Below are 24,487 nucleotides of genomic sequence, written 5' to 3'. Positions count from 1 at the left end.
AGTGTCTTAAAACAACAGGAGTTATTTAAATGATAGTTCTAGAGGTCACAAATAGCAAATGAATCTCAATGTGCCTTTATCAAGGCATTAGCAGAGAAGCATTTCTTCTTCAGGCTGCAGAGAAGAAACATTTCATTGCCCTTTGCAGCTTTCAAAGGTCATTTACCTCTGACTCACTGCTTCCTTCTTCCATCCTCAAAGCCAGTAACATTTGGTGAAGTATATCTCACTGTGCATTGCACTGCTTCTGACTTCTGTCTCCTTCTTCCACTTGTGATTATCCTGGATGTACCCAGTAAACTGAAACTATATGTCTGCTTTCAAGTAAGCAATATTACCCTATGTGTGCAGTTTCTTTGGTGGGCATCATTAAATGTCATGTCCAGTAGAGAACTTGTTAAGAAAGGAAAATTCAAGGTGAAACAGTATTTGTGAAAACATGACTGTATTTAAGGCATTATGGTAGGTTCTTGGATACGAAAGTGAACAATATACTTCCCAAAGATCCAGGATTAAGTCAATGTCATCAAGTGGTAGAGCTGGTACCCTTTACAGTGGTATACGTGAAGCACTGAAGAAAAATAGAAGATACATTAGTGTTTATATCTAGAGGTGGCAAAAATGCCAAAGATGTAATTGCAAACAAAAACAGTATAGGTAAGTTGTTTAACTTGCAAGGGAGAAACAAAGGATATTCTAGACATGTGCATAACAATAAAAATTACAAATATATATAAGAAAAGCATGCTATACTTCAGAAATTATTAGAAGTTTAATGAGATTGTAACACTATATACACATAAGAAAAGATGAAAGATCAAACTGGAAAGTTCATTTTTGTTTGAATCACTAAAGTTCTACGGCATTATCCTGAGGTTGGGAATTATATTAATATGTGTTTACAAAGACCAAGTCTCCTACTTCATGGTAGGCCAGTTTTCTGCTTTTAGAACAACTCTTTCTTTTTTGTTAGTCATTGGACTTGAACTCTGGACCTGGGCATTATCCCTAAGCTCTTCAGCTCAAGGATACTGCTACCACTTTGAGTCACCGTGCCATTTCCTGTTCCCTGAGTGTTAATTGGAGATGAGTCTAATGGGACTTCCTTGCCCAGGTCTCTCCCTCTCCCTCTCCCTGTCTCTCTCCCTCTCCCTCTCCCTCTCCCTCTCCCTCTCTCCCTCTCTCCCTCCCTCCCTCCCTCCCTCCCTCCCTCTCTCTCTCTTTCTCTCTGTCTCTCTCTCTCTCTGTCTCTCTCTCTCTCTCTCTCTCTCTCTCTCTCTCTCTCTCTCTCTCTCTGTCTCTCTCTCTGTCTCTCTCTCTCTCTCTCTCTCTCTCTCTCTCTCTCTCTCTCTCTCTCTCTCTCTCTCTCTTGTTGGTTGTGTGGCTGGAACTCTAGGCATGGGCGCTGTTCCTGAGCTCTTCAGCTCAGGCTCAAGGCTACCACCCTACCCCTGGGCCAGGATGTTGTCCCTAAGTGCTTCAGCTCAAGGCTACCACCCTACTTCTTGAGCCACAGCTCCACTTCTGGTTTTCTAGTGGTTTGTTGGAGATAAGACTCTCAAGGACTTTAGTGCCCAGGCTGGCTTTGAACCATGTTCCTCAGATCTCAGCCTCCTGAGTAGCTAGGATTATAGACATGAGCCAGTGTGGTTGGCCAGGCTCCTTTTCTTCTTTACATAGGGTTCCATTAAACTTGCTTAGGCATCTCATCCTCCTGTCTTTACCTTCTGAGTAGCTGAGATGAACCTGGTTTAGAAAATGTTGGTATCAAAAAGATATGCAGTATAAATTCTGAAGTCCTTTAATCATTTTTACCATTCCAGACAGTTATCAAAGCGAGAATAAAATCATTTCAATATCTTCATTCCATTTCCCTGAAATATTTCACTGATGTTTCTAATATTTATGGGTAACCAAAATTGTTTATTTAAGTATTTAAAAAGCCTATCCTCTACTTAACAACAATGTTCCCTCCCTTGCTTTCTGCATTTCTACAACACTGGTTTTATAGGTCCCCACACAGTAATATCTACTTGCATTGCAAGGTTTTAGCACAGCTCTTCCATATGTCTGGAATATTCTTCCCGTCCAAGAGCTTGTTTCTTTCCAAATTCTATTCTGGGAGGAATCCTGTAGGAATCTTGTCCAAATCTCTCTCCACCATTCAGTTTCATGTCATGTAGCCTTTCTCCATTCTGCGAATTATGACTGCCACTTGATATTTGCTTGGATGATGATTGTACTTATCTCATTCTCCACTGTGCGCTCTATAAGCGCATCCTTATGTTATTAAAGACTAGTATCTAATCAACACCTCAAAGAACTTCTCATACATGTGAATTTTAAAAAATGAGCATTCTTAAGTCAATGATTTTTTAAACATACTTCACCATTTAATTCTTCTCTTCAAAGTTATTCTTGCACACTTTAATACTTTTATCCTAAAGGGAGACTTAACCAAAAGAAATTATTTAAACAAACCTAAACTCTGAAACACTGTGACTGTTGCTCAATTGTAGAGATGTTAAGAGTTTCCAAAAAAATTTATATCTTGAAAATGAGTTAATTATTTTTGTTTGGATTGTGGTGATTCTATAATTGTAGATTAATTGGTTCCATCTGCTCTGTGATTTTCCAATTAACAGGTAATAGCTTTTGAAAGTCAGTTCATGTCTGACATGTGTAGGAATGTATTTAAGTTGGTGATTTTCCTCCTAACACTCTCTGTTGCTACTTTTTTTTTTTATCTTTTCAAGTCCTAAGGCAAATGGTACATTCTTTCTCAATTGGTTGAAGACTTTCAAGGACAAATCTTCCTAAACAGGATCATAAACTTTCATCTTTACAATTAGTATTTTAAGATTCATTTATTATTTGCTGCTGCTCCTAGTACTGATTAATGACAGTAATTTTTAAAGCTAGAGGTGTTTCGTTATTATTGCTTTAATTTAAAAATTGACTGACGGCTTGCTTAAATTTCCACCAGCTGGGTTTTCATATTAGTGGAGATTGCTGACTGCAGATGCCTGCCATAAGTGGCTGGAGGAAAATGGAATTGAAGGGATGGGAGCATCCAAAATGATCCGAGCACAAATAATCCAAAATATCACATTCTCATAGAATGTGAAAGTCAGATGACCAAATTATACATTTTATTGAACACTTGAACTTTTGGAATAACTTTTTTGTCATGAAATACTGACATATATGTATTTGTATAAGTATATGTATATATATGCGTGTGTGTGTGTGTCTATAACCTGTTTTCTGGTACAAAGTTCCTAACAATTTGGGGCTCTCTGGATTGATAACTGCCATCAGTTCTACCTGAAAGGGTTTCCTTTGAAGGTTGCAATTTGGTTAGTGACATCAGAATGAGTGGCTAGGAAAGTTCAGAACTAGAGCAATTAGGAACCTCCAGCTCCCTCTCGCTTAATGACCTGTTGAGTTGAAGTTTTGATGTTCTTTTTTCAAATAATGATTTAATCACCTATGAGTAAAGCTTCCACAAAAATCTAAAACAATAAAGTTCCCAAGACAGAGACATTATGTCGTACATACATGTGCATATTCTGCCCTTTCCCTTACAAGATAACTTGTATATTGCTTCTAGCTGTCTATTTCTGTACATATCCTAGATAAATATTTAATAGCATTTTCTGAATTCTTCAAGCTCTTCTAGAGCATGATCTTAGCCCAGAAAGGGATTATAGGACTCTCTGGAGTATGGCCAGTAAACAAGAAGCTCTAGTCTTCTGGTTGGCATCTGTTTTAGGTTGAAGGCCATAATCTTATCACTCTGAGTCCTTAACTTATTTGGTATATATCAGCTGATGGAAGACAGAGTCAGAATTGTTTTGAAACATCAGACATAAGCAACTGTCCACAGACAAATGGAAAATGGCTTGGTAAAATGAAACCCACATACACTAGGATCAGAATAAGGTATTCTGTATATATTTAATGTGAGTACAATTTTTGGTTTTACTATTATTTCCCTGAAAGAGCACAACTTTGTATCATCCTATAGAGTCAGCCTTGCTGACAATAAAAATTTTAATAAATATAATACAAAATAAGATGATGGAAAGGGGTGGGGGGGAGGGAAATGGGGACAAAAACATCAGAAGAGGTATCAATGTTTGTGAAGTAATACACCTTCTATCTGGTGACTATAATGTACCCCTTCCATTAATTACAATAAAAAGTGAAAAATATAATACAGAATATACTGGAAAGTGACATTTACACACTAGATCTAGCAAAAGAAAGAATCTCAGGGATTGAAGATGAGGTAAAAGAAATATATTCATTAAGCCATATAGGAAACAAAACTACAGAACCCCATTTTTCAGAAATCTGGTGATGTGATCGAGATTCTATATGGAAGAAGAAGGAACTGAAATGCAAATGCATGACAAAGAAAAACTCAATGAAATTATAGAAGTAATTTTTCCACATTTAGAAACAAGCATGGACGTAATACAGAAAACATTCAGATCCTCAAATAGGCATGACCAGAGAAGAACTTCTCTAAGCCACACTACAGTTAAAAATGCAAAAACTACAGAAGAAAAAGATTAATGAAAGCTGCAAGAAAATACTAGCTTGTTTGCAAAAGCAAAGCCATCGGAATCATATCAGACTTCTCAGCAGAAACTATAAAAGCCAAGAAAATGTAAAATGATACATTTTGAGCCCTAAAAACAAGCAAATGTCAGCCAACATTACTATGTCCAATGAAGTTATGTATTAAAATCAATGAGGAAATAAAAAAATCTTCACAGATAAGCAAAACCTACTTTTTCTAGACTACTCAGCCAGCACTGCATATAATACTTAAAGGGATCCTATACATAAAAAAGGAAGAAAGATAGTCTCTAACACAGGAGCTCAGCAAAGAATAAATTCCATGAGGGAAATATAGAAGCAAATGAGAATTAAGAAAGAATCACACATTATTATCTCATTAGCAAACTACTGGGATAAACAAAGAAAAAGTGTAATAGTACTGTAATCAATTAGAAAAAAAATAAAGAAACCAATTCTAATTCTATGCTGAATAGGAGTGAAGAGAGATATTTTGTTCCTGAATTCAAAGGACATATTGTTTCAACTTCCCCAATTTAGTACAATTTTGAATATAAAGTAAGAGAAGGAAATACAAGATAAAAATAGGAAGGAAGCCCCTATTCAAAAATGCTGTGGTTCTACCCTTTAAGATTTAATGAGTAAATTCTTTGACCTGATAAGCACAACAAAATAGCAAGATACAAAACCAACTTATAAAAATGTATAACCTTTCTACATTCCAATAACTCAGAAAGAAATCAGAAAAACAGTTCTATTTACTATAAATAGTCTAAAAAATACTAAGGAAAAAAACTTTCCAAAGAGGTGAAAAGATCTCTATTGGTAAAAAAATAAATAAAATAAAACTGAAGAAATTGAAGAAGATACTGGAAAATGATTGACAGATTTCCCCTGTTCATATACTAGCATAATGAATATTAATGTTTATTGTGCTAAAAATGATCTACAGATTCAACACAATTCCATTCCAATTTTTTTTGCCAGTCCTTGGGCTTGATCTCAGAGTCTGGGCACTGTCCTTGGATACTTTTTGCTCAAGGCTAGGTCTCTAACACTTGTACCACTTGAGCTATAGCTCCAATTCTGGCACTTTTTTTTTCCCAGTCATGGGGCTTGAACTCAGGGTCTGGGCATTGTCTTTGAGATTTCTCAAGGCTAGCACTCTGCCACTTGAGCCACATCACCACTTCTGGCCTTTTCTATGTATGGTAGCAAGGAATCGAACCCTGGGCTTTGTGAATGCTAGGCAAGCAGTATACCACTAGGCTTTGCTCCCGCCCCTTACTCCCAAGCCTTCAAAATTTTAATTCTATGCAGAAATAGAAACTCAAAATTCACTTGGAAGCATAAAAAACACCACGTAACTAACACAATCACAGTGTATATATTCTGGAATGTTAATCCTTTTTTCAAATTAATACCTGGCAGTTAGTGTCTCTGATAGGCAGTTGATTGTCATTCTGATCCCGTACCTTCATTCTGTCAACCATGTCCTTTAACTCTGTAGAAACTCTTTAATATTTGAGGCAATGTCATTTTTCATTGGTTGCTATTCATTCCAGAGACATTGGAGTCTTATCTAGGAAGTCACTGTTATTTCCTAGATCTTGAAATATTTTCCATGAAGAAATCTTTTCTAAAGTAAACTTGAGACACATTAATAGGAATGTAAATATTCATCAATGAATCAACTTCACTATAAAAATCAGTATGCCAGTGGCTCTGTGGCTCTAAGTGGTAGAGCACTAGCCTTGAGCTGAAGAGCTTAAGGACAGTGTCTAGGCCCAGAGTTCAAGCCCCATGAACAACAAAAAAAAAAAACAGTATGCCATTTCTCCGAACAAGTAAATAATAATAATAATAATAATAATAATAATAATAACAATAATAAAGAACCACCAGAAGATTCTCTATACCACTCTTGGGTATGTACCTAAATTAAGAGCCAGTATACAATATAAGTAAATGCTCACTTGTGTCTATTGCTTCTTAATTTATAATAACCAATTAAGAAATCAGCGAATGTGCACTATAATGGATGAATGGATAAAGAAGATGTGAGAGCAAGTAGCTGAGACACACTAGGAAATAAGATCACCTAGGGGAACATATGACAAGAAAGGTCTGGAGTTTCTTGACTTGCCTGTGGTTTTTGACAGAACTAAGTTTCAGACCCAGTTCTAACTTCAAAGCAAATACTTTTCCATAGGAAGTCTTGCTCCCTATGATAACTTAGAAAGGAACAGTAATTAAAACTACTTGAGGTGTCCAAAGGAAAAGTTTTATGTCTAGATTAAAGGACTACCTTAGAACCAGATTTCCAGTGCTATTTTTCAAAAAAAAAAAAATAGTTCACAAACTGATGTGTACAATTGGTAGTGTATTGTCATCATCACAAAGCTAAGTAATGCATAAGTTGTGAGAGTTAGCTAAAAATAAGATCATTGCTAAATAAATGCTTAATAAAATTATGAATTTAGAAAAGCAATACAAGTCTTTCTGTCACACTTTTGGATGGTATTTACTGCTAGCTGTATTATACCTAGTGATGTTTTTAGTTTTTAAAATTACTCACAATTAAAAGATACCGTGACTATCTGGTGAATATAACTGTAACCCCTCTATTAATTACAATGAAAAATTTTAAAACTTAAAAAAGATATAGTGCTTGTATTTCATATGTTGACTTTTTCATAGTCTTATTTACAAATTTAAGAAATAATAATAGAAAGATCTCATTTGTTCCTAAAGGTAATATCATACAAAATTACATTACAGTATAACAATCAGTATATTGTCACTAATACAATTTACTAATCTTCCAGGAAGTTCAGACCTTACCTGTACTCATTTTTGTGTGTTATCATGTATGTACTTATCTCTAGGCAAATTTATGGTTTGGATGGATTTATGTGTCTAACACTATAAATAAGATGCACATTATTCTATCACTGTGAGGGTTCTTCATTCGTCCTTCTGTAATTCCATCTACCTATGTCCTTGTTTCCTTTCCTGTCTCTAAACCTTGACATCTGATATTCTGTTTTTCCATCTCTATAATTTAATCCTTTCAGAATTATATGCAAATAGAACTATTCAGTGTGTAACCTTTATCATTGGTTGATTTCACTCAGAAAAAATTATAGAGACTCATCCAAGTGAATGAGTGTAATCTAAACTTTGTTTCTTCTTGTTCAGTGGTACTCTATGATACAGATATACTAGTTTGCTTAACTATTAATACACTAAAGGGCATTGCTCATGAATTAAAACCACTATGAATGTTAACGTGCAGGTTCTCGTGCAAACATAAATTTCCTTTTACTGTGGGATAAATGCCCAAATACGCAACTGGTACACTGGATGATAATTACATGTTTTATTTTACAAGATATGAACAATGTGTTTCCTTGGGAAGTACATTGCTATTATGTCAGTAGAAATGATATTTTGTGCATTTGGTCTGAGTTAAATATTTAGCTGACTAACTCATGCACACATTCCTTCAACATATACTTATTGATTGCCTATTATGGCCAGATCATTCTTTAAAGAACTGAGGATATTCCAATTAAATAAAAAGCCATTTCCATGCCTACAGCTTGTATGAGGAAAAGACACTATCTACATAAATGAAAATGATAAGGTTGAATGTGGTAAAAGATATGCAAAGAATGAGGAAGATAATTGAATCCAATAGTGGAGGAGCTAAACTCTTCAAAAGGTGACATGTATAACTTTCAACCTGGGGGATGGGATGGTATGAGTCCCATACACTTTTAAGAGGAGGGAGTGACGGATAGAAAGATTCAGAGAGAGAAACAATATGGAAGCTTCTCTGACACAGGGGAAGTTAACAAGGCATAAAGGCTTCCCACTTACAGAGAACAAAGAACTGGAGAGTTTATGTTTCTTACTACACTGTGCCTTCCAGATCCTAGGAAGGAAGTTGGGCTGTTATCTGCTTGTCATTTGATCTTAGTACCTTTTTTTTTCTTTCTTTTTCACATACATTATTTCATTTAACTTTTTCTTTCTTTCTTTCTTTTTAGTACCTTTTAAACAAAACATATAAGACTCACATGTACACAGGTTTCTTTGGTGGAGTACTGTCATCAATATGGAGTACACAGCTAGGATTCCTTGGAACATACAAGCCACTTTTACTCCTATCCAGTGAGCACAGACATATTTAGATATAGAGGTAATTGGAAATTGGGAGCCAAATCTCAGGCAATGGCCTTGGTAGAAATTTGGGAAGAGGAGAAATTCTCCATGCAATTTAATTTATTGAGACGGTTACAGAGAATAAAGTTAAATATATCAAACTTCAGATCCTAACTCTACCATCCACTAGGATTTCAGATGACTCAGTTATTATCAAGGAACCTCGATGATTGTATCCTGTGGCACTCATTGACCTTGAAGAAAATTCACTAGGGACTCAGGCAAGACCTTTCATAACATAGGGTATTTCATAACAAAGGATCCTTCCTTGAATAACAAAAATCACGAAGTTGCTTCTGAACTATGGCTTTAAACGGGATAACTAAGATATAAAATCACTGGCATTTAGGGGCAATAGTTTGACCCTAAATTTATAGCAGAACACTAGTCCTCCAAACAATAAACTTGTGTGAATTCTGTCCTGATTTAAAATTCTTTGCATTCCTGGGCAAAGGTAAAGACCAACTGCTAATGGCACATCTGTGATTACTGTGATTGATGTTCATTTGCTCTGAATCAGGTTTGACTATTATTGTTTATATAAAAACAACATATGCAAAGAGGCTCACTGTTTGAAAACATCCCTATGGTCTTGGCGGAATAGGAATTAGGAACAGATTTCAAGACAAACAAAAACACAACCCAATCCTCATTCACATGTAAAACATAGAAAAGCTAGAAAAAAAAAGAGGCACTGCTTCCTCACTTAGTTTGAAAACAGACAGGATTCAAAATGTTTCTGCTTCCTTCCCATACTTTGCATTTCCCAGTGGACAGCAAAACTCATGGAAATTGAAGAAGGTCTTTTAGGGAAGTTAGATGAAAAAGTTTGACTATTTTTTCATAAGTTTTTTGTTTGTTTGTTTCCCTGAATATTTGTTCTCAAGCATTCCTATTAGGATGCCAAACAAATGGCAGCTTCCTTATAGAAACACAAAGCATGTTAATTCCTAAGAGTTAAAGCTCTGCTGGGGAATCTTGTTTGCTTAGTTCAAATTAGCAATGTGATTTAACTTGGTGCTCTGAAGGAGGTCTTACTGTAAAATAATTTGGAATGACAAAGGCTCTCTCCTGATACTTTTGAGAAGGATAGAGCAGCTGCCAAAAGGATTAGTTATTCATTGGGGGAGTGGAGGAAACTTGTTTTTTTCATTGCCAGATTCTTCCAGTCAGACTGTAGTTCTCAGTTCATTCCTTCTCTTGGGTGTAAAATCTGAAGTGTTAGAAGAAAAAGAGCAACAATCAATTCTCCAGTGCTTTGCACCAACTGAAACCAGAAAATCTGACTGATAGCTGAGATTTCCCCTAAAGACACAAAAGCCACCCATAAGAGCTATGGGTGGTAGTGAGTTGAAAAATTCCAGATGTTCAGAATTCCAAGTCACAAACAATTGATGAGAGGTCCAGAAGTCCAAAGTAAGATGGTTCATTTTATAATCTCAGCTATTCTGAAGCAGAGATGCAGGTCAAGAGAACCACAGTTCAAGGCTAACTTGGTCAAAAGCTACTGATTTCCCCATTTTCAAAACAAATGAACCAGAAATGGTGGCCTGTAGTACCAGCTACAAAAAGGATATGGGAAAAAGGGTTATAGTCCAGAGTGGCTCCCAACAATAAGTAGAAGACCCTGCCTATAAAATGATCTATGGTAAAAGAGGTGTAATTCCAATGGTATTGCCTAGCAGGCACAAAATTCTGCATTTAAACATCAGTATCACCAAAATAAATAAGTAATAAATGATAAATATCGAATTAAAAAATTAAAAGTCTGTAAGAGAAAAAAGGACTCACACTTAGAACTGAATTAAAATTATTCAATAACTTCCTATTCGGTTTATGATTTTTATAGACTTCAGGTCTTGCATATTTTGAATGGAAGGTTTTCATATAAAATATTTCTTAAATCTCATCACTTAGGTAAAAGTTTCACTTTTTTCTTATTTCCCCTCTAAAAATTTCTTGCAAAAATCAATGAATACTTGGGATGGCATCTTCTAATACACACAAACGAGGTCATATGAATAGTTAGGATATTTAGTATATGCCAAGTTATGTAAGGCTCATCTGAAAAACTTAGATGCAGGAGCTGTGGCTCACGCCTGTAATCCTGTCTACCCAGGAGGCTGAGATCTAAGGATAACTATTCAAAGCCAACCTGGACAGGAAAGTTCAAAAGACTCATCCCCAATGAATCACAGGAAAAGTCAGAAGTGATGCTGTGGCTCAAGTGGTAGAGTGCTAACCTTGAGCAAAATGAGCTCAGGGACAGTGTCCAGGCCCAGAGTTCAAGCACCAGGAGAGGCAAAAACAAAACAAAATAATAATAATAAAAAAAAAACGAATGAGGAGCATAGAAAATATCTATATATTTCCTATAAACCTAGGATTAGCCATTTGTATTTTTATAATTGTATTCATTTGTACAAGGTCGGACTTGCCAGGGCCAGCGAACTAGGCACAAGCCTGTTAGCCTGTCCGCAGGTTTTCTCCAAATATTGGGTCTGTCCCTTTACCCGTTAGTCAGGCCCCTTGTCGGTTTTTCTCCACTGATCACATAGTGGGTCTGTCCCTTCACCCATTAGCCAATCAGTTCAAAGTGCAAGAGCTTGCTAAACCGACCAATGACTAGTCACAACCTTTCTCCCGTTTTGTATTGCGCCAATCATTTAATGGAATGATTACTGGGACCTGCCCCCTACCGAAGAATGTATTAAAGGTGCTGTAATTTTGTGCACGTGGCCTCTGGTCTGCACTCGACTATCAGTGCGCAGAGACCCGTACTTGAGCTCGTCAATAAACGACTCATTGCAATTTGCATTGATCTTCGGTCTCTGGTGATCCTTCCCGGGGGCTTCAAGTTTCTGGGCATTATACAACAAAACTCTTCTAGAATTTCTTAACTACATAAATTGCTTAAAGGGAAAAACAGCGCATGATTTGTGAAGATCTTATTAATAATTTAGCTAAAGTAATATTTTGTCTTCCTGAATGGTAATATGTTTAATTCTGGTCCAGTGGGTCATGCCTCTAATCCTATCTACAATTGGAGACTGAGGGCTGAAAGAATAAAGTTCAGGGTTTGCCCAGATAGAAAAGTTTGCAAAACCCCATCTCAAATATAACTAGAAACAAACTAACAAGCAAGAAGGCAAAAAAAAGCACTGCTGGAAGCATGGTTCAATTAGTAGAGTGCCAGATTAGCAAACTTGAAGCTCTAAATTCAAATTCTAGAGCTGACCAAAAAGAGTCATTTTTTTTTTAAATTTACTATCCTAAGTATCATTTAGAAAAATCCATATTCTTCTGTTCTTCCCTTTCTCCATCCTTCTTGATTAGATAATCAATAAGGTTCAAATAAATTACAAATTAGAATTAAAATCAGTGTGTATATATATAATAATTATTATTAATTTTAACCATAATTTGCTGTCCAACTTTCTCATTTTCAAGTATTTTAGTGATTCATAAAGCTATAAAAAGTAGCAACTGGGAAAAAAATTAATCATGTATTTATCTAAAAGTTGTAATTCACAAACTATTAAGTTGATCAAATCACAGAAAAAATCAGTTACAAAGTATATATTTCACTTCAGAAAGGAATTATTTTGAAAATTCCCAAACATATACATATTTGATTATAATTTAGAAACAATCACAATGGAACCACATCTGCATGAGTTCATAAATAAGGATGTTTACAATTTCAAGCAGCTCAAGAGTGTCAGGAACCATCCTGTAAATATCCAGCAGTGTTTGTGGAATTTCAGTCATATAATCACATTTTGTGTGTGTGTGTGTGTGTGTGTGTGTGTGTGTGTGTGTGTGTGTGTGTACGTCTGTCTATCTGTCTTCTTGGGACCTTAACTCAGGGACAGGGCACCAGCTTTTAACCTTTTCCCTCAAGGCTCAAGTCTACAGCTCCACTTCTGGCCATTTTGCTAGTAAATTGGACATAGCAATTGTCAGGAATTTTTCTGCTCAGGTGTACATCAAGGCAACCTTGATCCTCAGAACCCTAAGTAGCTGGGATTACAGGTGTGAGCTACTGGTGCCCAGCCAATCATACTTTGATTTAAACTCTTTGTAGATTGATGTTTTTTTCTTCTATATATAGTTTTGTGTTATAATTACAAAATTTATAGGTATAGAATAAAATGAAAGGTCATATCATTTTTGACATAAGAACAAGTACATCTAGGTATTAAAGTTGGATAATCTCATTTTATTTTGTATTTCTGGTGAAAAAAAAATACTACTGCTGATCTTTTCTCAACTTCTTATAAGCCTCAGTTTTCTTTGAAGATTGAGTGGTAACCTGGCGGCCTCTTCTGTTTCCATTTTTTATGACAGTGAGAGGCAGCTAGATAATTTGGAGAGAATTCTCATAAATGAGAAAAGTTAGCTGCAAAACCATGTACTTCTTTCACCATGTAAATCATGTTTTATATCAAGTCCACTGAAAATATTTCATGAAACACTTAAAAACTAACACTTGAAAGCCAAGATATGTGTTTCTGATCTCTTCTTTGCAATAGTTTTGATACTTGAGATTTGAAGGTGACTAGGGGATAAAAAATCTTTCTCCACATCTGAATATTAATGAAGGCACATGGCACATTGGGAGAAAAAGAAGGAAATTCCTAAACTGAGAGTTCTTTAATCAAGTGTTACTTTTGTCTAGATGTGTAAGGTTGTAAATTATTTTTAGTTTTTTCCTTTAAGACCAGATGCTCTGATGTTTTAAGTTTCCTTTTTCAATTCCAAATGCGTATGTATTTATGGCTTCTATAAAATCACTAGTCTTTTCTTTTTAAATATAATCCACATATTCTTTTAAAAGTTTTTCTGACAAAAAAAATAGGATCTGGGGAAGATCCTGTGGAATAAAGATTGTGATTTAATGGATTTAGTTTTCTTGCTATTCAGTAAGCTACCTTGAAGATTTTCTCAAGTCCTCCTTGTGAGATCCAGTCACGATATTATTAGAAGTATCATCTTCTCAGTCACTCTGGGAAGCTTCTTATGAGGGCTGAGTAAAACCTTAAGATTTACAATAATAAGAAAAGAATGACAGTATTTATAGAATATAGGAGCAATACTGTAATACTTACCTTGCATAAATTACCTCAGTCTACCAATAACCTCACTTCAGGGCTTGTGTATATCCCCATTTTACAGAAGAGGAAACTGGTAAAGAGCTTAGGGAAGAAATGGGTCAGAACTTAAGCCAAGATGAATATAACTGTAACCCCTCTATTAATTACAATAAAAAATATGAGAAAAGAAAAAAAAAGAACTTAAGCCAAGAGTCCTCTAAAACTGAAGAGTGTATATAGTATCCCATTCAGTTTCGTGGAAAGATTACTGGTACCTCTTGGTTATAGGATGCTGTTTGGATGTGGTCCCAATTTCTTTTAAGCCTCAGCTACCTTGCAATAGCAATGCAAGCCTGACCAGAGCATTTGATCTGTCAAACGCCTGTTTTACCCTCTGTAGATGATCACAACATATAATGAAAACAGTCCGTAAGAAGTAAAAAAGAGGCTATATGTACATATAGTAGCATACAACCTAGCCAGTCCACACTTGGAGATGTGACAGTGCTAATAACTTTAAAGAAGATTTTTGTAGCCATGCAAATTAAGTTGCAAAAGTTCAAAACTTACTTGTGCAAGATGAGGTATAGTCAGAACAGGATCCAAGTGTTCATGTGGCAGATGTGGTTTGCTTTGTCAGTGTGATTATAATGGTCACATTATTATATACTGTGAATACCTGAAAGAAATCTTTTATTACCCATCAGGCACTCTAGTTATGTATATTTTGATGGTTGGTACCTGAGAATTCTACAGTTGTTAGTATGCAAGCCCATCTGGTCAGGGGAATCGCTCTAATATGTTTGACCAGTATTCACACACAATGCCCATACATACAACCTCCAATTTCTATTGACTGTTCCACCTTTTTGGGTTTTAAAGAGAGCCACACCTTTCCATTTTTTGCACTTTGAATTTGCTATGTTTCCATAAGAAAATAAATAAAGAGCCTGTGAGCTTATTATCATTGCAGGAGAAAGTATGCAAGTCCTCACTGACAGTAGTGCTGTAACTTTGCCTTTTTTGGAAGCAAAGACAAATCTAAATGATGAAAGTAATAAATAACAACATATTATTGAATATTCTGAAGTGGAATTTTCAGTTAGATCTGTTTGGAGAAGTGTAAATGTACATGTGAGGGGACAACAATTTTACTAGCACCTCAATACCAAGAGGAAAGGCAATGAGAAGAACTGCAAGATAAAAGCATGGGAGTATGTTGATAAAAGGCAACAGAAAACATTTTTAAAGTCTAGGGTCTTTTCTTCATTTTCCTTTATTGATACTAGAGTTGTGCAAAAATTGACACAGGACAAAGGTGAATAAAAAGCAAAAGCAAAATAAAAAAAGCAAAATACCACCCCCAAAAAACCACACCCTCTTGTTTCCATGTTTTGGAGTTTGTGGGTGAAAGTCCACAGGACTCTGAATTGCAAGACAATGGTGACTTCTGTTCCTATGATGTGCGATTGGGTGGCACTGAAATTAACCTTTCTTTCACAGTTCCCAAAATGTTTATCAACTTAAATAGAAAATAGAAAGTAAAATACAAGTTGTATTGTTGCCTTTATGGAGGTATCTATAAAATTTAGTGATAATAATTGGTTTACCATCCCCCTTTGAATTGCCTCCAAACTTCTGACATGCATGTGCCTCTTTTGTTCTTTCTTTGATTCTTACTTTTGTCCTCTAAATTAAAATCTCTCTATAAAGAGAAAGGAACTGTCAACAACAACTTCTAGAGTTGTAACCAATGAATCTTTAAAAACTTCCAGTCCTGAAACCCACTTTGGAGGTGGATCATATGTATTATCAGTATCAGTTGCTTCAAGCCTTGGTTCTTGGCACTGAGCTGCAAAGTGAGGTGGTGTGATTAGGATTTACATAAAGTGACAGGATTCTGGCCCCTGTCCTTTCCCCTTGTCAGATTCATTCTTTCTTTACAACACAAAGTGAGCTCAGGAATGAACTCTCCACACTTGGCATGAGTGTGAACCCTCCAGAAAAAAAAGGATTTGACTTCATCCACTGAAATTTCCAAACCACCAGGTGCATTTCATTATCCTTCATTCTATGTGCTTGTGATCATATAAAATGATGTTCATCAATATGAACTCCGAGAAATGGAAGTCAGAGGTTTTTTTTAAATATTATTATTACACCGTTTACAGTACATATTTTCCTTTTCTTCATTCCTTTTTTCCCCTTTGATTTATTCCCTTCTGCCTGTCACTATTTTTTATTTTGTATCCTCGGTCTTGTATATAATTTTATTTGATTTGGGGAAGGGAAAAAGAAGCAGGGAATGATGGGACAAAGGGTAAAGCTAATGATCCTCACTAGATAATATGTGGGAAGTGAAATAAACTACATTTGGGGAAAGGAAGTCAGGAGAGAAAAAAAAAACCCTGGGAGAGAATGAGGGAGAGGATGATACTGTTCAAAAGGAAATATTGTGCTAGTAGCATGAACTAGAAGTAGAGTTCTTGTTTAGCATGGATGAGGTTTGGGTTGGATTCCTTGGTACCACATACACAGCAAAAGCAGGAAGCAATGCTGTGGCTGAAATGGTAGGGTGCTAGCCTTGAGAAAACCCGTGGACAGTACTCAGGCCCCTGAGTTCAATACCCAGAACTGGCAAAAAAATTTATCTATCTATCTATCTATCTATCTATCTATCTATCTATCTATCTATCTATATCACCTCAATCCTATCACTGTACATCCCTCTGTATATCACCTTTACAATATAATTCAATAAGATAAACAATAAAACATTCATCAGCTCCAACATCAGAGATCAAATTTGCCTGGGATTGTTCTATTTTAAAAGTCAATGCGAATACCATATTCTGCTAATTTTGATCTCTCTCTTTCTCTCTCTCTCTCTCTCTCTCTCTCTCTCTCTCTCTCTCTCTCTCTCTCTCTCTCTCTCTCTCTTTCTCTCTCTCTCTCTCCAATCTGTATAGATATGGCAGATATTTGAAGAATTAATCACTTGTAAAGAAAAACAAGTAGATGAGTATATATTCTTTCTCTCTACTCTCTTAAAAATATGGTTGATAATTTTGATTACAATATGTGTGAGTTTTCATCACTAGTTTCAGCTAATATTTATTAATAATAAAATCATTGTGGTGTGTATACTTTTAGGATAATATTTATGATATAGTTGTTTATAGTGAAACCAGTTTGCAGAGATGTATATCTTATTACGTAACTTCTCAATATTTTTATAAATATTTTTTGATTATCAAATAGTTGTGGAAATCACTGAGATGTGACAGAGACAGTATAATGTCTATTAGGAAGTGGTTTCCATGAGAAATTATAGTATATAAATTAGGTAATGACAGAATTGAAGATACTGAATTCAGAGCAGGCAAAATAAGTAGTAGCATTATTGAATTTCAGTAACCATAGGCTTGGAAAATTTGCCAGAGTGTGGAAGGGAAAGTAAATGAGTTGGAGTCTTTACCATACATTTTGACACTTGAAATGAATATTTCTGATGTTTCCTGTTGCTATAGATCACAGTAAGTTCTATTCAGTATTTATGGAAAGAAATATGTAAGCTGATGTAGGGGAAAATCAAGTTTGAATTGAGGCAAAGAATCGAGACACCAAAATTACAGATGGATCACTTGCACAGATGCTCAGTGAGTAGCAATTTAAAACTCCAGTAATTTAAAAGCCTTCATGAAGTCTCTATGTGACTTTACGTAGAGGACTAGTAAATATTCTGGAGAAGTAGAGATACTAGAGGGTATCATATGACCATATGTGTGTGGTTTATTTTTTCAGAATAGTTGTATTTTCCCAAGGAAGAAGGATGGCAAATTTTCTCATTATGGAGACAGGAAACAAGAATAGTGATGCAATAACATCACTATTATGCCAGTGGTAGTGGTAGTATTGGCACTAGCGATAATCCTCTCACCTTGTACACTTTTAGTTTTTCATCTGTTAAATGACGTCCTCCGAATGTCTCTACTAGGTGAACATATACTATGATTCTGTGAATCCATGATGTGATTTAGAGGAGAAAAACTAAGAATACAGAAGGCACATTCCTTTTCAACAGTGTCTAGTAAGGATCACTGTAAGTATCATTCTTTCATCCTTTGTCCCACCATTTCTGTGATTCCCTTCCCTTCCCCACATAAATAAATATAAAAAAGGGCACAGTAATAAAAAAAAACAGTGACAAAAGGAAATAAACCTAATAAAAAAGAAATAAATGTGAAGAGGATAATAAAAATCCTATTGTTTCCATGTTTTGATTTTCATTTTGATAAGAACGGTACAGCTTGGAGGGAGGCAAGGAAGAGATTTGGAGGGGAGAAAAGGGAAGAAAATAAGGGAGTAAGTACACTGTTCAAAAAGAAATGTACTCATTACTTTCTATTAATTACAATAAAAATATGAAAAAAAATCTTCCCTTTTTTTTAAAGAAAAAGCATTCCTTGACTTATGCAACTATAACCCCACTATATATCAACTTTATGATAAAATGTAAATTTTTAAAAAATCCCCACCTTTTTTTTTTAAAGAAAGAGCACTCCTTTATTTATTCTTCTATCTAATCTCTTGCTATCAAAAGACTTGAACTCAAGGCCTGATGCTGTCCCAGAGCTTTATTTTGCTCAAAGTTAGTGCTCTACCACTTGAGCCAAGGCTCCTCTTCTGCCTTTTTTAGAGGTAAAAGTCTCAGAAACTTTCCTGTCCAGGCTGGCTATGAAACATGATCCTCAGATCTGGCATTCCTGAGTACCTATGATTATAGGTATGAGCCAGAGGTGCCTAGATCAGCAGTACTTTTTAAAGTAAAGATAGGGAACAACAACACACAACTACACACAAAGCAAAAACAAAAATATCAAGAAGAAGGAAATAAAGTTGTGTATGAGGCACTACTTTGACTTTTAGGAAGAGGTAGCAGGAGCATGGATATAGGATGAAATATTCTGTGTTTGTTGAGTGATGTCTGGACTGAGATCACAGAGGGAACTCATATCACAGCAGCCAGGACATATTCATACAGAGAAGGATATAAAATTACCTTGGTTTTGGAAAGCCCAGAATTTCACATTAACTGTACTTATGTGCTCCCCGTTCCCCAGAGGAACAGGTTGCAGCAGAGAATTGTGTTCCTGAGAGTGACAATAAACTTTTTATATAGCTGTGACCACTCTCCAAGTTTCACTTGCTTCGAAGGAAGTTGTTTTAGGCTATTTTGAGAAAACATACTTCCCTGGTGTAAATTGTTACATTCCGGAGAGAACTGCAGTTTTATTTCCACTCAGCATCTCCTTGCAACACATTTTCAGGCAGTGATCATCCCAGAGCATCCCACAGCAGTCACTTTACATGGAATGATAGGTAGTATCTCTGCAAATATTAGTTACTGCAAACTACATTTTGCCCTGTTGCAAAAAAAAAATGACTAAAATAAAGAAGCAATAGTAGAGGAATTACTTAGAACGGACATAAAAAGAGCAATATTTCTTTATTACCCCCAAGGTTAGGGTCAACATTCCTCCAAAATGATTATGTCATTCACCATTTCAGTGTGATTGCTGAGCATTCCTTTAATTCCTTTGTGAAAATTATTGTAGTTAAAGAAATAGCATGGGAGGTCCTGCATCTAAGGAAAGAAGTCTCATTAGATATTGATAGGTAGATAGCTCTGCAAGAGTAAATATTCAAAGATATGACTCATCAATCTTGGTGTGCCAAGTTTAGAACTTTCTAGCTGAATGTAATAAAATAAAATAAAATAACTTTTCTGACCATAGTATTTTATGCTACTTCATTTAGAAGCCATCTTTTAACCATTTCTATTTTATGTTGTTTGGTTGTTCTATAGGATCATATAGTGTTTTTGCCTAGAACTGATAATAGTAAAAAAGACTAGCAATCAACATGCATATTCTTATCTAATTTTTGTAGGATCTTCAAGAGAATGGACAGGCCTTGAGTTAGTGTCATCTTTTTACAGCTGAAAGAAAATAACAAAAAGAGGTCTAGAATATTTAAAGAAGAAAAGTCTTAAGAACTAAAACATATCAGGGGTCCGGCTTTAGATCCGGATTTAAATTCTCTTCATTATGACAGCGTAAGAAATTCAGATGAAACCAACTTGTTCATTTGTAGGCTTGATTTAGTTATAATATTCTTTCTCTAGACTTGTTGATGATGCATTTTATGGCCTAGTAAGTAGAAGCATCCAAATTTATGCTTTACCCTAAATTAACAGGGTTTTTGTTTCCCCTGAAAGAGAATGTACTATAAAAAGACATAGAGTTTAGCTTCATAAAAAGTAATGCTCCAATCTACTTGAAGTAAAAGTTCCTATGAAGGTATGTTGGGCCTTTTCAATCTGAGTAGGTGACCTGTATGCTCAGGTTTGAAATGATGGAAGAATAGTATAGCACAATATAGTGTTCACAGAGAAAGGTACTTATTTTAAACACAAATATCTACGACAGAAGAAATAGAATATAACAACAACAACAAAAAAAACCTTGACCAAAGAAATTTGTTTTTGGATAATTATTTGTGTAGGATTATTCTTCACCAAATGTAATAAATATATCTCATAAAGATATACTAGTAGGCATAGGTTTTACACATTTCTGTAAATTACATATGCTCCCCTAGAGAAGCTCAATCCCTCTGCACCCCTCCATTGCTGAGTAAAGCAGCTAACTGGAAATCTATTGCATATCTCATTCTTCTGTTCAGAACTATGCCTCCATGTTTGAATCAGATTCCCTTTTTACACGTTTGAAATAAAAACTGGTATTGCAAATGTTTTATGATTATAGAGATACTGATCAATGAATTTATGGCTGGATAGCCAAGCAAAGCATGACTTGCTCACTGAGTCAGTATTGTCTTCTCTTTGCAGAAGCTTTGTGGTTAGCTATCCAGTGAGGATACCAAAACAGAAAAGGGGTAGAGTTATATTTTCAGAACGATTAGATTGATACTATTGGGTAATAATATAAATAAATGTAGAGTTCTCCACAGGCTCCTATAAAACTAGAATGTACAAGAAATAAGCCTGACTTGTGGGAAGAGTATAGGGAGAGATCTAGTACTAAAATACCATCTAGGTTGAGGTGTAACAGATAGGAGATATTACAAGTCGAGAAGGAGAAGAAAGATGGGTGTTATACATTTGCAAGACTATTAGTAGTGTGTTGAAAAACCAATCATATTCAACAGAGTTTTAAGGTCATAGTTAGGTTTCTAGTGAGAAGTGATTTATCTATTCCATTTATTTCAATGAGTTAAAGTGTACATGTGGGAGTGAGATGTCATTATCATTTGTGTATTTTTTATATTTTTTATTGTAATTAATAAAAGGGTTACATGATATTTACCAGATAGAAGGTGCATTAATTCACATATATTGATACCCTTTCACATGTCTTGGTCCCCATTACCCTCCCTTTCACCCCCCCCCCCGTCTTGGTTTTCCCCTCTTCCCTATCCCATTTCAAATAACCAAATACAAATAAATCCAATATATCAGATAACAAAGTGAGATACTGTAACAATATGAGATAACCAAGGGACAGCAAAAGAGATGAGAAATAACATAGTACATTAAGAACAACAATAATTCATTATATGGCTTTTGTTTCAATATCCTGGAGGTCTTTTCAATTCAAGCACTATGGAAAGCAGTATGGCAGTGCCTCAAAAGGCTAAACATAGAGCTCCCCTATGACCCAGCAATTCCACTACTTGGCATTTACCCAACCATCCAGAAACTAGGGCATACTAAATCCACTACCACAACAATGTTCATTGCAGCATTATTCACCATAGCAAAAATATGGAACCAAACTAGATGTCCCTCAGTTGAGGAGTGGATCAACAAGATGTGGTATTTGTACACAATGGAATTCTATGCTGCTGTCAGAAAAAATGACATCACCCATTTGTTAGGAAATGGAAAGTCTTAGGAAAAAATCATTTCTATATTTTAAAAAAATGTTGCCAGGTTTTGGTGGCTCAGGTGTGACAGCCAAGCTACTCAGGGAGCTGAGCTCTGAGGATCACAGTTTAAAGGCAGCTTGAGCAGGAAAATTCATGAGACTCATCTCCAATTAACCACTAAACTCAGCTGGAAGTGGAGCTGTGGCTCAAAGTAGTAGTGCACTAGACTTGAGCACAAAAGCTCAGAGATGGTGCCTAATCCCCAAGTTAAAGCTGCAGGACCAGCACACAGACACACACAGACACACAGACACACAGACACACAGACACACACACACACACACACACACAGAATGATGTTGAATTTAGAGTCAGAAGAAGAAAAAAATACTTGTGGATAAGTAACTAAAAGGCTGTTAGAAAAATGCAAGGAATAGATGTTAGAAATATGTCATGACAGAAATATATCTTGAGCTGATAGAGAGATATGAAGAAATGAACATGTTTAGGAGTTTGAATACACCTGGCACCAGTGATGAACTTACTGCATTTTGCAAAATGATTTGGGAGGGTTACTTATGAAGAGTGGCTTTAAGGGATTTTTTTAAAAAATTATATAAACGGATCTATTCGTTGAGAGTCTGTAAGAAATTAAAAATGCTTCATTTTGTGTGGTACTTCTGTTTATAGTTGGATTATACCAACCAGAAGTATTGAGTTGGCTCTAGATTTTGTTGAATTGGAGCTAAAAGCACATATCAGGATTATCAAGACATACTTAAGAATCTTGAGCACAGACTTCTAAATTAAGTTTAGGAACATAAAACAGTTATGTTGTTTTTTTGATAACAGTCATCTTGCTGTTTCCTAACATGGAAAACCAAGAAGATTGAGGATTCCCATTTGAAAATTTCTGATTCGACTATATTAATATTTATGTGTCTTTAGTGAGCCCTATTGATGGAGCCAATAATATGGTTTATAATGCTGGATTTAGTAGTGTTTATATTAATTTCCAAGAATGTTTTTTTTATCAAATTACCAACTAATAGGTGGATTAACAGAGTTTTGTTTTCTAGAAACTAGTCATTTACAACTCAAAATTTCAATAAAATTAGCTTCTTCTGATGGGTGGATCTCTTCAATAATTTTGCACCAAACCTCATTCAGAGATTCTGAAAATTGTTAGTAGTTTTTAACTTCCTTTGTTTATAGATTACGATACTCCATCTTTATTTCTGTGTGTTTTTGTCCTCTTCTCTTCTCTAAAGGACATGAGTCATTGAATTTAGAGCCTACTCTAATTCCAAGATGATCTCATCCTGAGATACTTAAATTAATGACATTCACAGAAACTGTATTTCCAAATAAGCTCATACTCAGAGGTAAACAGAATTAGAATGGTAATGTTTCTTTTGGGGGACACTATTTGTCCAACTTCAGGAAACAGTAACACATCAATAACAGGGTATGGCAGGGATAAGATCTCATAGTAACTAAATCTAGCATAGTCAGGGACAGAGTGACAAATGAAACGAGGTAAGAGCCACATTTAATACACCTGACAAAAAGTAACTATGAGCCTAGGTTATCACAGAAATGAAAAAAAGAGCACTACAGGAAGGAGGCAATGTCAAATAGCATGAAGGTTAAAAAGAACACACTGAAATGAATAAGATAATATTTGATGGCATTCCATCAAAAGATCTCAATGGAGTGATATGGTTAGAGTTGATAATGTTTTCTCTAATTCTAAAGATCAGCATAAAGAAGTGAATTCCTTTAACTCAGTAGATAATGAGTGTTGGAATAAGAAGTTGAATTTTGAAGACCGCTCCAATTCTCAGCAGAGAATTAACATGAGACAAACACACCGGGTCTTGTCTTCTTCACTTTCTCAGTACTCTAATGGTGGCACATTCACTTATGGCTTCCCTGCATACATTCAGGGACAGGATGGTATTGAAGAGCTGAAAGGATGCCACCAATATCAAAGTAAGTTATGCCCCTTCTTGTTCATTTGCCACTAAACAAAAAGTGGAGGAGTGATGAAGAGTAAGATTCAGCTTTAAACCATAATATGAGAACTCTGAAAGGCCAGCAGCCCATTTTCCACAAACCCTGGAGGAAAGTGCTGTATTTTTTTTTGTTCTTGAAATGAGTTTCTCAATTTGTGAAATTTAGAAATGCAGTAGAACTTTCTTCTGTTCTACCTCCCTTCGTTCTCTTCATTCTCCTGTCCTAATTAGTGAACAGTGAGACATCATTGCTTTTTGTAATTACACAGCATTCTGTATAACTAAAAATAATAAGGCAATCACTATCTCTTTTCCTGTTTATACATAATTCTATTTATTTTTATTGCTCTAAGACACTGAAATGTATTCATACACAAAGCCAGATATAACAGCATTGTTACTTCTGTATAATGGCATTAGAAAATTTGAACAAAATAAGTTTTTTTTTAAAATACTACATAGAGCTTTAATATCTACTCTTAGTGAAGTTGTGAAACTCTTCTGAAACTTGGAAATTATTTAAACTCTAAAGAATTGTATTCCATGGATGATTAAAAAAGATTACTCATAAGAAATGGGAGTATGTTTATCCAATACTAG

At 35.3% G+C, this 24,487-nt stretch overlaps 1 long non-coding RNA gene across 1 annotated transcript in view; it reads right to left on the bottom strand.

Annotated features, from left to right (window-relative positions):
* Positions 1-461: 461 nt before the first annotated feature.
* LOC150052943 (uncharacterized) overlaps positions 462-24,487 on the bottom strand; it is a 626,716-nt gene continuing 602,690 nt past the window's right edge. The window contains exons 3-4 of the long non-coding RNA XR_016538137.1: positions 13,755-13,860; positions 462-571 (exon numbers count right to left, since the gene is read on the bottom strand). This is a non-coding gene — a long non-coding RNA (uncharacterized LOC150052943). The remainder of the gene's footprint in view (positions 572-13,754; positions 13,861-24,487) is intronic.

This window comes from Megascapheus bottae, chromosome 16 (genome assembly GCF_031878675.1).
Source record: "Megascapheus bottae isolate mThoBot1 chromosome 16, mThoBot2.hap1, whole genome shotgun sequence".
Classification (NCBI taxonomy): Eukaryota; Metazoa; Chordata; class Mammalia; order Rodentia; family Geomyidae; genus Megascapheus; species Megascapheus bottae.
Note: the sequence above shows the minus strand (reverse complement) of the source record. Positions and strands in the feature narration are given on the sequence as shown.